Genomic DNA, 13,087 nt, shown 5'->3' with positions numbered 1-13,087 from the left:
GGTTATCTGTGCTGGTCCAGGTTGGCATATCTCAGCCAGGAGAGCAGTCAAATTCTTTCACCAAGATTTTCCATCAGTCTTCCAATCTCCTATCAAATATGAAACCATTTTACCGGAAATAACTCCTCTGTTTGTATGGAGATATTCCACCTCACGCATGGTACCCCTATCTAACCATTGTCAGCCCTTCACACTGACACCTAACCATCCCATTTGTTCTGCGTTCTACATGGTCACAGATTTGACTCACAGATCAACATCTTTTCAACCACCTACACATAAGGGACCTAGTGAGAATTCACTTCTCTGCAGCACACCCCACGCGTGGGGTCAGGTCTGTGAGGTTGGTGGTGAGGTGGATGTCTGCAATATTTCTTAGGGGAGTTAGGACACGAAGTCTCAGACTCTCCATGTCTCCTTGAATTGGGAGACATGGAGAAGGGGTCTGAGCACCCTTCAGCAGGGTCTGAATGACAATGGGACACAGTTCAAGGATTCAGTCCCCTAAAACCAGTCTCCATTTGGGACCATCCTCCTCCTTCTCTAGACCCTCAAGTGCCAGGCCAGAGGCCCCTCTCGTCCAAGACCGAAACCTCAAGACCTGTCCTGTAGCCCTCACCACCTGGCTCACGGAAGATAAGAAGAGACACTTCTTAAATTCCTGACAATTGCGTACCCCACAAACAAGTTAGCAGTGGAACTAGTCAGCCCATTTCAATCCAGCACCCCAGTACACAGGACTTCTTCTTACCAACTTGTGAAATACTCACCAGACATATCCCAGCTTCATTCTCGGGAAATGTTACTGTGGGTAGCTAGTGTGTGATTTCATCTATTGACGTGTATGTTCTGAAGCAGGGAATTGTCCTTCCCCCCATTCCAATACTTCCTCAGGATTGATATTGAGGGCCGCGTCCTTGGTTGAAGGCAGAGGGGCCTATTTTCATGGTTTGAGCGCTGGAATGAGATTTCTCATCCCGGTCATACTTAGGAGCCTTTTTTCAACTGTTGGCCAAGACTGGAAGTGATAAGCTCCCTGGTCCCTTTCAGATATATCATAATCCAAAAGCAAGCCTGAGCCGTGGATATTTATTTACTCAGGAGCCGGAAGAGAATGGTGGTCCTGAGAAGAATGCTGGAAAGAATTCTTATCCTCCAATTGTCCAATACATCCAATGGATCATCCTTTAATTTCGTATCAACGTACCTCCAGAGGATGAGCTCAGGCTGCCCGAGGTACACCAATTGAGGGGTGAGGGTGAGAGCTTCCCACTTTGGGCCCATCCCTCGCCTCTCTTCTCACAGAGGGTCTGTGGTGTCACAAGGCTTGGTGGGCAGCATGCCTTTGCCATGGCAACCATTGGGCCTGAACTTCTCAGATGCAAGGCAACTCCACCTCCTCTGTGCCCACCTGCTCTCTACAGAAGGATGGCTCTTCCCCTGAACGTGTGTCAGGCTCAACACGGTGGTTCCAGAACTGCTTCCCAGGAATACACAGTCTACAATCTCATTTGGAAAGAAAATATGGGATTGAAAAAGACCCACTCCCCACGGAGCCTGAACAGGAAAACAATGGCCGATGGAGGAAGAAGAACAACAGGCGAGCATCCCTTTCCATGGGAGGAGGCTTTTCCACGGAAGGAAACTCTGGAATATCTTTTAACCTGATTTCCACACCATGCCATTGGAGAAGATATAGGGACCATACCAAGGCTTTCAAACCTGTCTTCCAGTACGGAGCAGGGATTGTAATGGACACATTTTGGGAGTCAGGCCAGGAAGGAGAGAAGACTCTGGTACACGTGTGCTGGTTTGTCCCATTTGTGTGATATCCACCTTAAACAATGTCATGTCCTTGGAGAAATTATCCTGCCATTGACGGTTGCTGGAATCCACAGCTCCTTTACCTCTCTCTCTCCTTCTTTGATCTCCTTCTCACTGGCTCTCTCCCTCGCCCTTTGCCCACCTTCAATTTCTCTTGAATCCTTCTGCTACAAGTTGACCTGTGGTGATAATGGATGAAATATATTAGCCAAGAGAATGGTCCAAGTGATCCCACAGTCTCTTCTCCCTGTCATCCTAGGTCTGATCACATATAAAATCCGTGGTCCAGAAAGATGTCCTGTGCTCTGTGGAGACACCCCAACTAGGTCATCCTTCCACATCACCTCCCATATTCAGCCCTTCCGATGGACACGCTGACCCCTTCATATGTACTTCGGATTGTAGGGTCCCATATTGGACCCAGAGAGCAACACACTTGAAACAACGTTCACATGAGTGCTCTCCCAAGAAAGTGCTGATCTGCAGCATTCCCTACCTGGTCCATGAGGTATTGTGGATTTGCTCGGGGGTGGATCTCTGGACTCGTTCTTAGGGGATATCGAATATGAAGTCTATGACTCGTCATGTCTCAATGATTGGGCATCCAAAAAATGGTCTGAGCATCCTTGGCCTGTGGGCTGGCCAACCATAGCCCAGAGTGCAAGATGTCTGGCAACCAAAACCAGTCTCTATGGAATAGACCTCCTCATTCTCTAGCCTTATGAGTGTCAGGGACTGAGCCCACTCCCTTCCAGGATGGAACTTTCAATACCCTCACATTGCAGGCATCATCACAGGGCTCCTGCGAGATCAGACAATCGACCCACCTTTCCTTCCTTATGACTGTAGACACAGCAAACACACTGGCACTGGCCCCAGGCACCACACTCCCAGTAAGCACTCCATGAGAGGGAGGGCTTGTTCTTATCCACCTGTGGAGAAGGCACCTGAAATAGACCGCTTACATCTCGGTAGAAATGCCTCTGTTTGGAGGGCTCCCCTGTGGCTTAGGCTATGGAAATATGGATTCAGAAGTGTGGAGCGGAAAATGCCCCATTGGGAATGACTTCTTCAGGGGTGACATCCATGGCCTCCTGCTTGGGGGAGAGCATTGGGGCATGGTTTCCTTGTTTGTGCCCTGGGATGTCTTGTTTCAAATGGCCATGAAGCACAATTCTTTTTTCACATGGAGGAACTCCCTTGAGGTATTCTGCCCACGGATCCCCTGAAGATATCACATGTTCAAACACCAAGCCTCTAGAATCCACATTTAGCTTGGGGGCCTGATGGAAGTGGTTGCTATGAGTCTAAAGATGGAGATAAGAGTGTTCATCCAGGAGGACCACAAATCTGATGGATCCCCATTTCCATCAACTTCGACATTCCTCCAGAGCAAGAGCTCATGGTGTCCATCATTGAACTCTCAAGGTTTGAGGGTGAGAATGTCCCACATATGGCCCATCACACACCTCTTTTCTCACAGAAAAAATATGATATGGGCATAATATCAGTGTCATTGCCACCTCTGGGACTGCACCTTTCAGAAGGAAGGCAACTCCACACCCTGGAGGACATAATTTTCTCTCTCATGATGGATCTCTGATAACTTGGGTAGCGCCTCAGGGTCAAGTGCTTTCTCAGTCACTGGCTCACACGAATACTCAGGAGAGAATCTCTTTTTTTTGAGAGAAAAGATGTCATTCCAAACACCCAAACAAAATCACCTGGACAATGAAATCAAGGAACGACTGACGAAGAACCCCCTATGAGCTGCCATTTCAATAGGAAGCGATTTTCCGCTTAGAGAAAATAGAGGGTGTCATTTAACCTGACCCACACCTCGTGTCATTTGGGAAGACATGGGTGCCAAGCAGGGAGGACTGCTTGCAACCCACATATTTCTAGAGACAGTCCAAGAACGAGAGAAAATCTCACGCAAGAGTCCTTTTATAGCCTTTGTGTCTAATAGTCCCCGGACACACAGACAAGGGCTTGGGAAGGAAGTTGTGCCCTGGAATGTGGTTTGGATCCAAATCTCTCTCTCTCTCTCTCTCTCTCTCTCTCTCTCTCTCTCTCTCTCTCTCTCTCTCTCTCTCACTCTCTCTCGGCTTCTTCCTCCTTCACATTCTCTCAAATCCTCCTCATCCAAGGTTATCTGTGCTGGTCCAGGTTGGCATATCTCAGCCAGGAGAGCAGTCAAATTCTTTCACCAAGATTTTCCATCAGTCTTCCAATCTCCTATCAAATATGAAACCATTTTACCGGAAATAACTCCTCTGTTTGTATGGAGATATTCCACCTCACGCATGGTACCCCTATCTTACCATTGTCAGCCCTTCACACTGACACCTAACCATCCCATTTGTTCTGCGTTCTACATGGTCACAGATTTGACTCACAGATCAACATCTTTTCAACCACCTACACATAAGGGACCTAGTGAGAATTCACTTCTCTGCAGCACACCCCACGCGTGGGGTCAGGTCTGTGAGGTTGGTGGTGAGGTGGATGTCTGCAATATTTCTTAGGGGAGTTAGGACACGAAGTCTCAGACTCTCCATGTCTCCTTGAATTGGGAGACATGGAGAAGTGGTCTGAGCACCCTTCAGCAGGGTCTGAATGACAATGGGACACAGTTCAAGGATTCAGTCCCCTAAAACCAGTCTCCATTTGGGACCATCCTCCTCCTTCTCTAGACCCTCAAGTGCCAGGCCAGAGGCCCCTCTCGTCCAAGACCGAAACCTCAAGACCTGTCCTGTAGCCCTCACCACCTGGCTCATGGAAGATAAGAAGAGACACTTCTTAAATTCCTGACAATTGCGTACCCCACAAACAAGTTAGCAGTGGAACTAGTCAGCCCATTTCAATCCAGCACCCCAGTACACAGGACTTCTTCTTACCAACTTGTGAAATACTCACCAGACATATCCCAGCTTCATTCTCGGGAAATGTTACTGTGGGTAGCTAGTGTGTGATTTCATCTATTGACGTGTATGTTCTGAAGCAGGGAATTGTCCTTCCCCCCATTCCAATACTTCCTCAGGATTGATATTGAGGGCCGCGTCCTTGGTTGAAGGCAGAGGGGCCTATTTTCATGGTTTGAGCGCTGGAATGAGATTTCTCATCCCGGTCATACTTAGGAGCCTTTTTTCAACTGTTGGCCAAGACTGGAAGTGATAAGCTCCCTGGTCCCTTTCAGATATATCATAATCCAAAAGCAAGCCTGAGCCGTGGATATTTATTTACTCAGGAGCCGGAAGAGAATGGTGGTCCTGAGAAGAATGCTGGAAAGAATTCTTATCCTCCAATTGTCCAATACATCCAATGGATCATCCTTTAATTTCGTATCAACGTACCTCCAGAGGATGAGCTCAGGCTGCCCGAGGTACACCAATTGAGGGGTGAGGGTGAGAGCTTCCCACTTTGGGCCCATCCCTCGCCTCTCTTCTCACAGAGGGTCTGTGGTGTCACAAGGCTTGGTGGGCAGCATGCCTTTGCCATGGCAACCATTGGGCCTGAACTTCTCAGATGCAAGGCAACTCCACCTCCTCTGTGCCCACCTGCTCTCTACAGAAGGATGGCTCTTCCCCTGAACGTGTGTCAGGCTCAACACGGTGGTTCCAGAACTGCTTCCCAGGAATACACAGTCTACAATCTCATTTGGAAAGAAAATATGGGATTGAAAAAGACCCACTCCCCACGGAGCCTGAACAGGAAAACAATGGCCGATGGAGGAAGAAGAACAACAGGCGAGCATCCCTTTCCATGGGAGGAGGCTTTTCCACGGAAGGAAACTCTGGAATATCTTTTAACCTGATTTCCACACCATGCCATTGGAGAAGATATAGGGACCATACCAAGGCTTTCAAACCTGTCTTCCAGTACGGAGCAGGGATTGTAATGGACACATTTTGGGAGTCAGGCCAGGAAGGAGAGAAGACTCTGGTACACGTGTGCTGGTTTGTCCCATTTGTGTGATATCCACCTTAAACAATGTCATGTCCTTGGAGAAATTATCCTGCCATTGACGGTTGCTGGAATCCACAGCTCCTTTACCTCTCTCTCTCCTTCTTTGATCTCCTTCTCACTGGCTCTCTCCCTCGCCCTTTGCCCACCTTCAATTTCTCTTGAATCCTTCTGCTACAAGTTGACCTGTGGTGATAATGGATGAAATATATTAGCCAAGAGAATGGTCCAAGTGATCCCACAGTCTCTTCTCCCTGTCATCCTAGGTCTGATCACATATAAAATCCGTGGTCCAGAAAGATGTCCTGTGCTCTGTGGAGACACCCCAACTAGGTCATCCTTCCACATCACCTCCCATATTCAGCCCTTCCGATGGACACGCTGACCCCTTCATATGTACTTCGGATTGTAGGGTCCCATATTGGACCCAGAGAGCAACACACTTGAAACAACGTTCACATGAGTGCTCTCCCAAGAAAGTGCTGATCTGCAGCATTCCCTACCTGGTCCATGAGGTATTGTGGATTTGCTCGGGGGTGGATCTCTGGACTCGTTCTTAGGGGATATCGAATATGAAGTCTATGACTCGTCATGTCTCAATGATTGGGCATCCAAAAAATGGTCTGAGCATCCTTGGCCTGTGGGCTGGCCAACCATAGCCCAGAGTGCAAGATGTCTGGCAACCAAAACCAGTCTCTATGGAATAGACCTCCTCATTCTCTAGCCTTATGAGTGTCAGGGACTGAGCCCACTCCCTTCCAGGATGGAACTTTCAATACCCTCACATTGCAGGCATCATCACAGGGCTCCTGCGAGATCAGACAATCGACCCACCTTTCCTTCCTTATGACTGTAGACACAGCAAACACACTGGCACTGGCCCCAGGCACCACACTCCCAGTAAGCACTCCATGAGAGGGAGGGCTTGTTCTTATCCACCTGTGGAGAAGGCACCTGAAATAGACCGCTTACATCTCGGTAGAAATGCCTCTGTTTGGAGGGCTCCCCTGTGGCTTAGGCTATGGAAATATGGATTCAGAAGTGTGGAGCGGAAAATGCCCCATTGGGAATGACTTCTTCAGGGGTGACATCCATGGCCTCCTGCTTGGGGGAGAGCATTGGGGCATGGTTTCCTTGTTTGTGCCCTGGGATGTCTTGTTTCAAATGGCCATGAAGCACAATTCTTTTTTCACATGGAGGAACTCCCTTGAGGTATTCTGCCCACGGATCCCCTGAAGATATCACATGTTCAAACACCAAGCCTCTAGAATCCACATTTAGCTTGGGGGCCTGATGGAAGTGGTTGCTATGAGTCTAAAGATGGAGATAAGAGTGTTCATCCAGGAGGACCACAAATCTGATGGATCCCCATTTCCATCAACTTCGACATTCCTCCAGAGCAAGAGCTCATGGTGTCCATCATTGAACTCTCAAGGTTTGAGGGTGAGAATGTCCCACATATGGCCCATCACACACCTCTTTTCTCACAGAAAAAATATGATATGGGCATAATATCAGTGTCATTGCCACCTCTGGGACTGCACCTTTCAGAAGGAAGGCAACTCCACACCCTGGAGGACACAATTTTCTCTCTCATGATGGATCTCTGATAACTTGGGTAGCGCCTCAGGGTCAAGTGCTTTCTCAGTCACTGGCTCACACGAATACTCAGGAGAGAATCTCTTTTTTTTGAGAGAAAAGATGTCATTCCAAACACCCAAACAAAATCACCTGGACAATGAAATCAAGGAACGACTGACGAAGAACCCCCTATGAGCTGCCATTTCAATAGGAAGCGATTTTCCGCTTAGAGAAAATAGAGGGTGTCATTTAACCTGACCCACACCTCGTGTCATTTGGGAAGACATGGGTGCCAAGCAGGGAGGACTGCTTGCAACCCACATATTTCTAGAGACAGTCCAAGAACGAGAGAAAATCTCACGCAAGAGTCCTTTTATAGCCTTTGTGTCTAATAGTCCCCGGACACACAGACAAGGGCTTGGGAAGGAAGTTGTGCCCTGGAATGTGGTTTGGATCCAAATTTCTCTCTCTCTCTCTCTCTCTCTCTCTCTCTCTCTCTCTCTCTCTCTCTCTCTCTCTCTCTCACTCTCTCTCGGCTTCTTCCTCCTTCACATTCTCTCAAATCCTCCTCATCCAAGGTTATCTGTGCTGGTCCAGGTTGGCATATCTCAGCCAGGAGAGCAGTCAAATTCTTTCACCAAGATTTTCCATCAGTCTTCCAATCTCCTATCAAATATGAAACCATTTTACCGGAAATAACTCCTCTGTTTGTATGGAGATATTCCACCTCACGCATGGTACCCCTATCTTACCATTGTCAGCCCTTCACACTGACACCTAACCATCCCATTTGTTCTGCGTTCTACATGGTCACAGATTTGACTCACAGATCAACATCTTTTCAACCACCTACACATAAGGGACCTAGTGAGAATTCACTTCTCTGCAGCACACCCCACGCGTGGGGTCAGGTCTGTGAGGTTGGTGGTGAGGTGGATGTCTGCAATATTTCTTAGGGGAGTTAGGACACGAAGTCTCAGACTCTCCATGTCTCCTTGAATTGGGAGACATGGAGAAGGGGTCTGAGCACCCTTCAGCAGGGTCTGAATGACAATGGGACACAGTTCAAGGATTCAGTCCCCTAAAACCAGTCTCCATTTGGGACCATCCTCCTCCTTCTCTAGACCCTCAAGTGCCAGGCCAGAGGCCCCTCTCGTCCAAGACCGAAACCTCAAGACCTGTCCTGTAGCCCTCACCACCTGGCTCACGGAAGATAAGAAGAGACACTTCTTAAATTCCTGACAATTGCGTACCCCACAAACAAGTTAGCAGTGGAACTAGTCAGCCCATTTCAATCCAGCACCCCAGTACACAGGACTTCTTCTTACCAACTTGTGAAATACTCACCAGACATATCCCAGCTTCATTCTCGGGAAATGTTACTGTGGGTAGCTAGTGTGTGATTTCATCTATTGACGTGTATGTTCTGAAGCAGGGAATTGTCCTTCCCCCCATTCCAATACTTCCTCAGGATTGATATTGAGGGCCGCGTCCTTGGTTGAAGGCAGAGGGGCCTATTTTCATGGTTTGAGCGCTGGAATGAGATTTCTCATCCCGGTCATACTTAGGAGCCTTTTTTCAACTGTTGGCCAAGACTGGAAGTGATAAGCTCCCTGGTCCCTTTCAGATATATCATAATCCAAAAGCAAGCCTGAGCCGTGGATATTTATTTACTCAGGAGCCGGAAGAGAATGGTGGTCCTGAGAAGAATGCTGGAAAGAATTCTTATCCTCCAATTGTCCAATACATCCAATGGATCATCCTTTAATTTCGTATCAACGTACCTCCAGAGGATGAGCTCAGGCTGCCCGAGGTACACCAATTGAGGGGTGAGGGTGAGAGCTTCCCACTTTGGGCCCATCCCTCGCCTCTCTTCTCACAGAGGGTCTGTGGTGTCACAAGGCTTGGTGGGCAGCATGCCTTTGCCATGGCAACCATTGGGCCTGAACTTCTCAGATGCAAGGCAACTCCACCTCCTCTGTGCCCACCTGCTCTCTACAGAAGGATGGCTCTTCCCCTGAACGTGTGTCAGGCTCAACACGGTGGTTCCAGAACTGCTTCCCAGGAATACACAGTCTACAATCTCATTTGGAAAGAAAATATGGGATTGAAAAAGACCCACTCCCCACGGAGCCTGAACAGGAAAACAATGGCCGATGGAGGAAGAAGAACAACAGGCGAGCATCCCTTTCCATGGGAGGAGGCTTTTCCACGGAAGGAAACTCTGGAATATCTTTTAACCTGATTTCCACACCATGCCATTGGAGAAGATATAGGGACCATACCAAGGCTTTCAAACCTGTCTTCCAGTACGGAGCAGGGATTGTAATGGACACATTTTGGGAGTCAGGCCAGGAAGGAGAGAAGACTCTGGTACACGTGTGCTGGTTTGTCCCATTTGTGTGATACCCACCTTAAACAATGTCATGTCCTTGGAGAAATTATCCTGCCATTGACGGTTGCTGGAATCCACAGCTCCTTTACCTCTCTCTCTCCTTCTTTGATCTCCTTCTCACTGGCTCTCTCCCTCGCCCTTTGCCCACCTTCAATTTCTCTTGAATCCTTCTGCTACAAGTTGACCTGTGGTGATAATGGATGAAATATATTAGCCAAGAGAATGGTCCAAGTGATCCCACAGTCTCTTCTCCCTGTCATCCTAGGTCTGATCACATATAAAATCCGTGGTCCAGAAAGATGTCCTGTGCTCTGTGGAGACACCCCAACTAGGTCATCCTTCCACATCACCTCCCATATTCAGCCCTTCCGATGGACACGCTGACCCCTTCATATGTACTTCGGATTGTAGGGTCCCATATTGGACCCAGAGAGCAACACACTTGAAACAACGTTCACATGAGTGCTCTCCCAAGAAAGTGCTGATCTGCAGCATTCCCTACCTGGTCCATGAGGTATTGTGGATTTGCTCGGGGGTGGATCTCTGGACTCGTTCTTAGGGGATATCGAATATGAAGTCTATGACTCGTCATGTCTCAATGATTGGGCATCCAAAAAATGGTCTGAGCATCCTTGGCCTGTGGGCTGGCCAACCATAGCCCAGAGTGCAAGATGTCTGGCAACCAAAACCAGTCTCTATGGAATAGACCTCCTCATTCTCTAGCCTTATGAGTGTCAGGGACTGAGCCCACTCCCTTCCAGGATGGAACTTTCAATACCCTCACATTGCAGGCATCATCACAGGGCTCCTGCGAGATCAGACAATCGACCCACCTTTCCTTCCTTATGACTGTAGACACAGCAAACACACTGGCACTGGCCCCAGGCACCACACTCCCAGTAAGCACTCCATGAGAGGGAGGGCTTGTTCTTATCCACCTGTGGAGAAGGCACCTGAAATAGACCGCTTACATCTCGGTAGAAATGCCTCTGTTTGGAGGGCTCCCCTGTGGCTTAGGCTATGGAAATATGGATTCAGAAGTGTGGAGCGGAAAATGCCCCATTGGGAATGACTTCTTCAGGGGTGACATCCATGGCCTCCTGCTTGGGGGAGAGCATTGGGGCATGGTTTCCTTGTTTGTGCCCTGGGATGTCTTGTTTCAAATGGCCATGAAGCACAATTCTTTTTTCACATGGAGGAACTCCCTTGAGGTATTCTGCCCCCGGATCCCCTGAAGATATCACATGTTCAAACACCAAGCCTCTAGAATCCACATTTAGCTTGGGGGCCTGATGGAAGTGGTTGCTATGAGTCTAAAGATGGAGATAAGAGTGTTCATCCAGGAGGACCACAAATCTGATGGATCCCCATTTCCATCAACTTCGACATTCCTCCAGAGCAAGAGCTCATGGTGTCCATCATTGAACTCTCAAGGTTTGAGGGTGAGAATGTCCCACATATGGCCCATCACACACCTCTTTTCTCACAGAAAAAATATGATATGGGCATAATATCAGTGTCATTGCCACCTCTGGGACTGCACCTTTCAGAAGGAAGGCAACTCCACACCCTGGAGGACACAATTTTCTCTCTCATGATGGATCTCTGATAACTTGGGTAGCGCCTCAGGGTCAAGTGCTTTCTCAGTCACTGGCTCACACGAATACTCAGGAGAGAATCTCTTTTTTTTGAGAGAAAAGATGTCATTCCAAACACCCAAACAAAATCACCTGGACAATGAAATCAAGGAACGACTGACGAAGAACCCCCTATGAGCTGCCATTTCAATAGGAAGCGATTTTCCGCTTAGAGAAAATAGAGGGTGTCATTTAACCTGACCCACACCTCGTGTCATTTGGGAAGACATGGGTGCCAAGCAGGGAGGACTGCTTGCAACCCACATATTTCTAGAGACAGTCCAAGAACGAGAGAAAATCTCACGCAAGAGTCCTTTTATAGCCTTTGTGTCTAATAGTCCCCGGACACACAGACAAGGGCTTGGGAAGGAAGTTGTGCCCTGGAATGTGGTTTGGATCCAAATCTCTCTCTCTCTCTCTCTCTCTCTCTCTCTCTCTCTCTCTCTCTCTCACTCTCTCTCGGCTTCTTCCTCCCTTCACATTCTCTCAAATCCTCCTCATCCAAGGTTATCTGTGCTGGTCCAGGTTGGCATATCTCAGCCAGGAGAGCAGTCAAATTCTTTCACCAAGATTTTCCATCAGTCTTCCAATCTCCTATCAAATATGAAACCATTTTACCGGAAATAACTCCTCTGTTTGTATGGAGATATTCCACCTCACGCATGGTACCCCTATCTTACCATTGTCAGCCCTTCACACTGACACCTAACCATCCCATTTGTTCTGCGTTCTACATGGTCACAGATTTGACTCACAGATCAACATCTTTTCAACCACCTACACATAAGGGACCTAGTGAGAATTCACTTCTCTGCAGCACACCCCACGCGTGGGGTCAGGTCTGTGAGGTTGGTGGTGAGGTGGATGTCTGCAATATTTCTTAGGGGAGTTAGGACACGAAGTCTCAGACTCTCCATGTCTCCTTGAATTGGGAGACATGGAGAAGGGGTCTGAGCACCCTTCAGCAGGGTCTGAATGACAATGGGACACAGTTCAAGGATTCAGTCCCCTAAAACCAGTCTCCATTTGGGACCATCCTCCTCCTTCTCTAGACCCTCAAGTGCCAGGCCAGAGGCCCCTCTCGTCCAAGACCGAAACCTCAAGACCTGTCCTGTAGCCCTCACCACCTGGCTCACGGAAGATAAGAAGAGACACTTCTTAAATTCCTGACAATTGCGTACCCCACAAACAAGTTAGCAGTGGAACTAGTCAGCCCATTTCAATCCAGCACCCCAGTACACAGGACTTCTTCTTACCAACTTGTGAAATACTCACCAGACATATCCCAGCTTCATTCTCGGGAAATGTTACTGTGGGTAGCTAGTGTGTGATTTCATCTATTGACGTGTATGTTCTGAAGCAGGGAATTGTCCTTCCCCCCATTCCAATACTTCCTCAGGGTTGATATTGAGGGCCGCGTCCTTGGTTGAAGGCAGAGGGGCCTATTTTCATGGTTTGAGCGCTGGAATGAGATTTCTCATCCCGGTCATACTTAGGAGCCTTTTTTCAACTGTTGGCCAAGACTGGAAGTGATAAGCTCCCTGGTCCCTTTCAGATATATCATAATCCAAAAGCAAGCCTGAGCCGTGGATATTTATTTACTCAGGAGCCGGAAGAGAATGGTGGTCCTGAGAAGAATGCTGGAAAGAATTCTTATCCTCCAATTGTCCAATACATCCAATGG

The sequence above is a fragment of the Sus scrofa genome, chromosome Y (genome assembly GCF_054392235.1).
Source record: "Sus scrofa isolate SSC_HxYL_T2T_F1_AM1 chromosome Y, Sscrofa_HxYL_maternal_Yorkshire_Landrace_v2.0, whole genome shotgun sequence".
Classification (NCBI taxonomy): Eukaryota; Metazoa; Chordata; class Mammalia; order Artiodactyla; family Suidae; genus Sus; species Sus scrofa.
The sequence above is the reverse complement of the archived record's forward strand: the minus strand, read 5'-3'. Positions refer to the sequence as shown.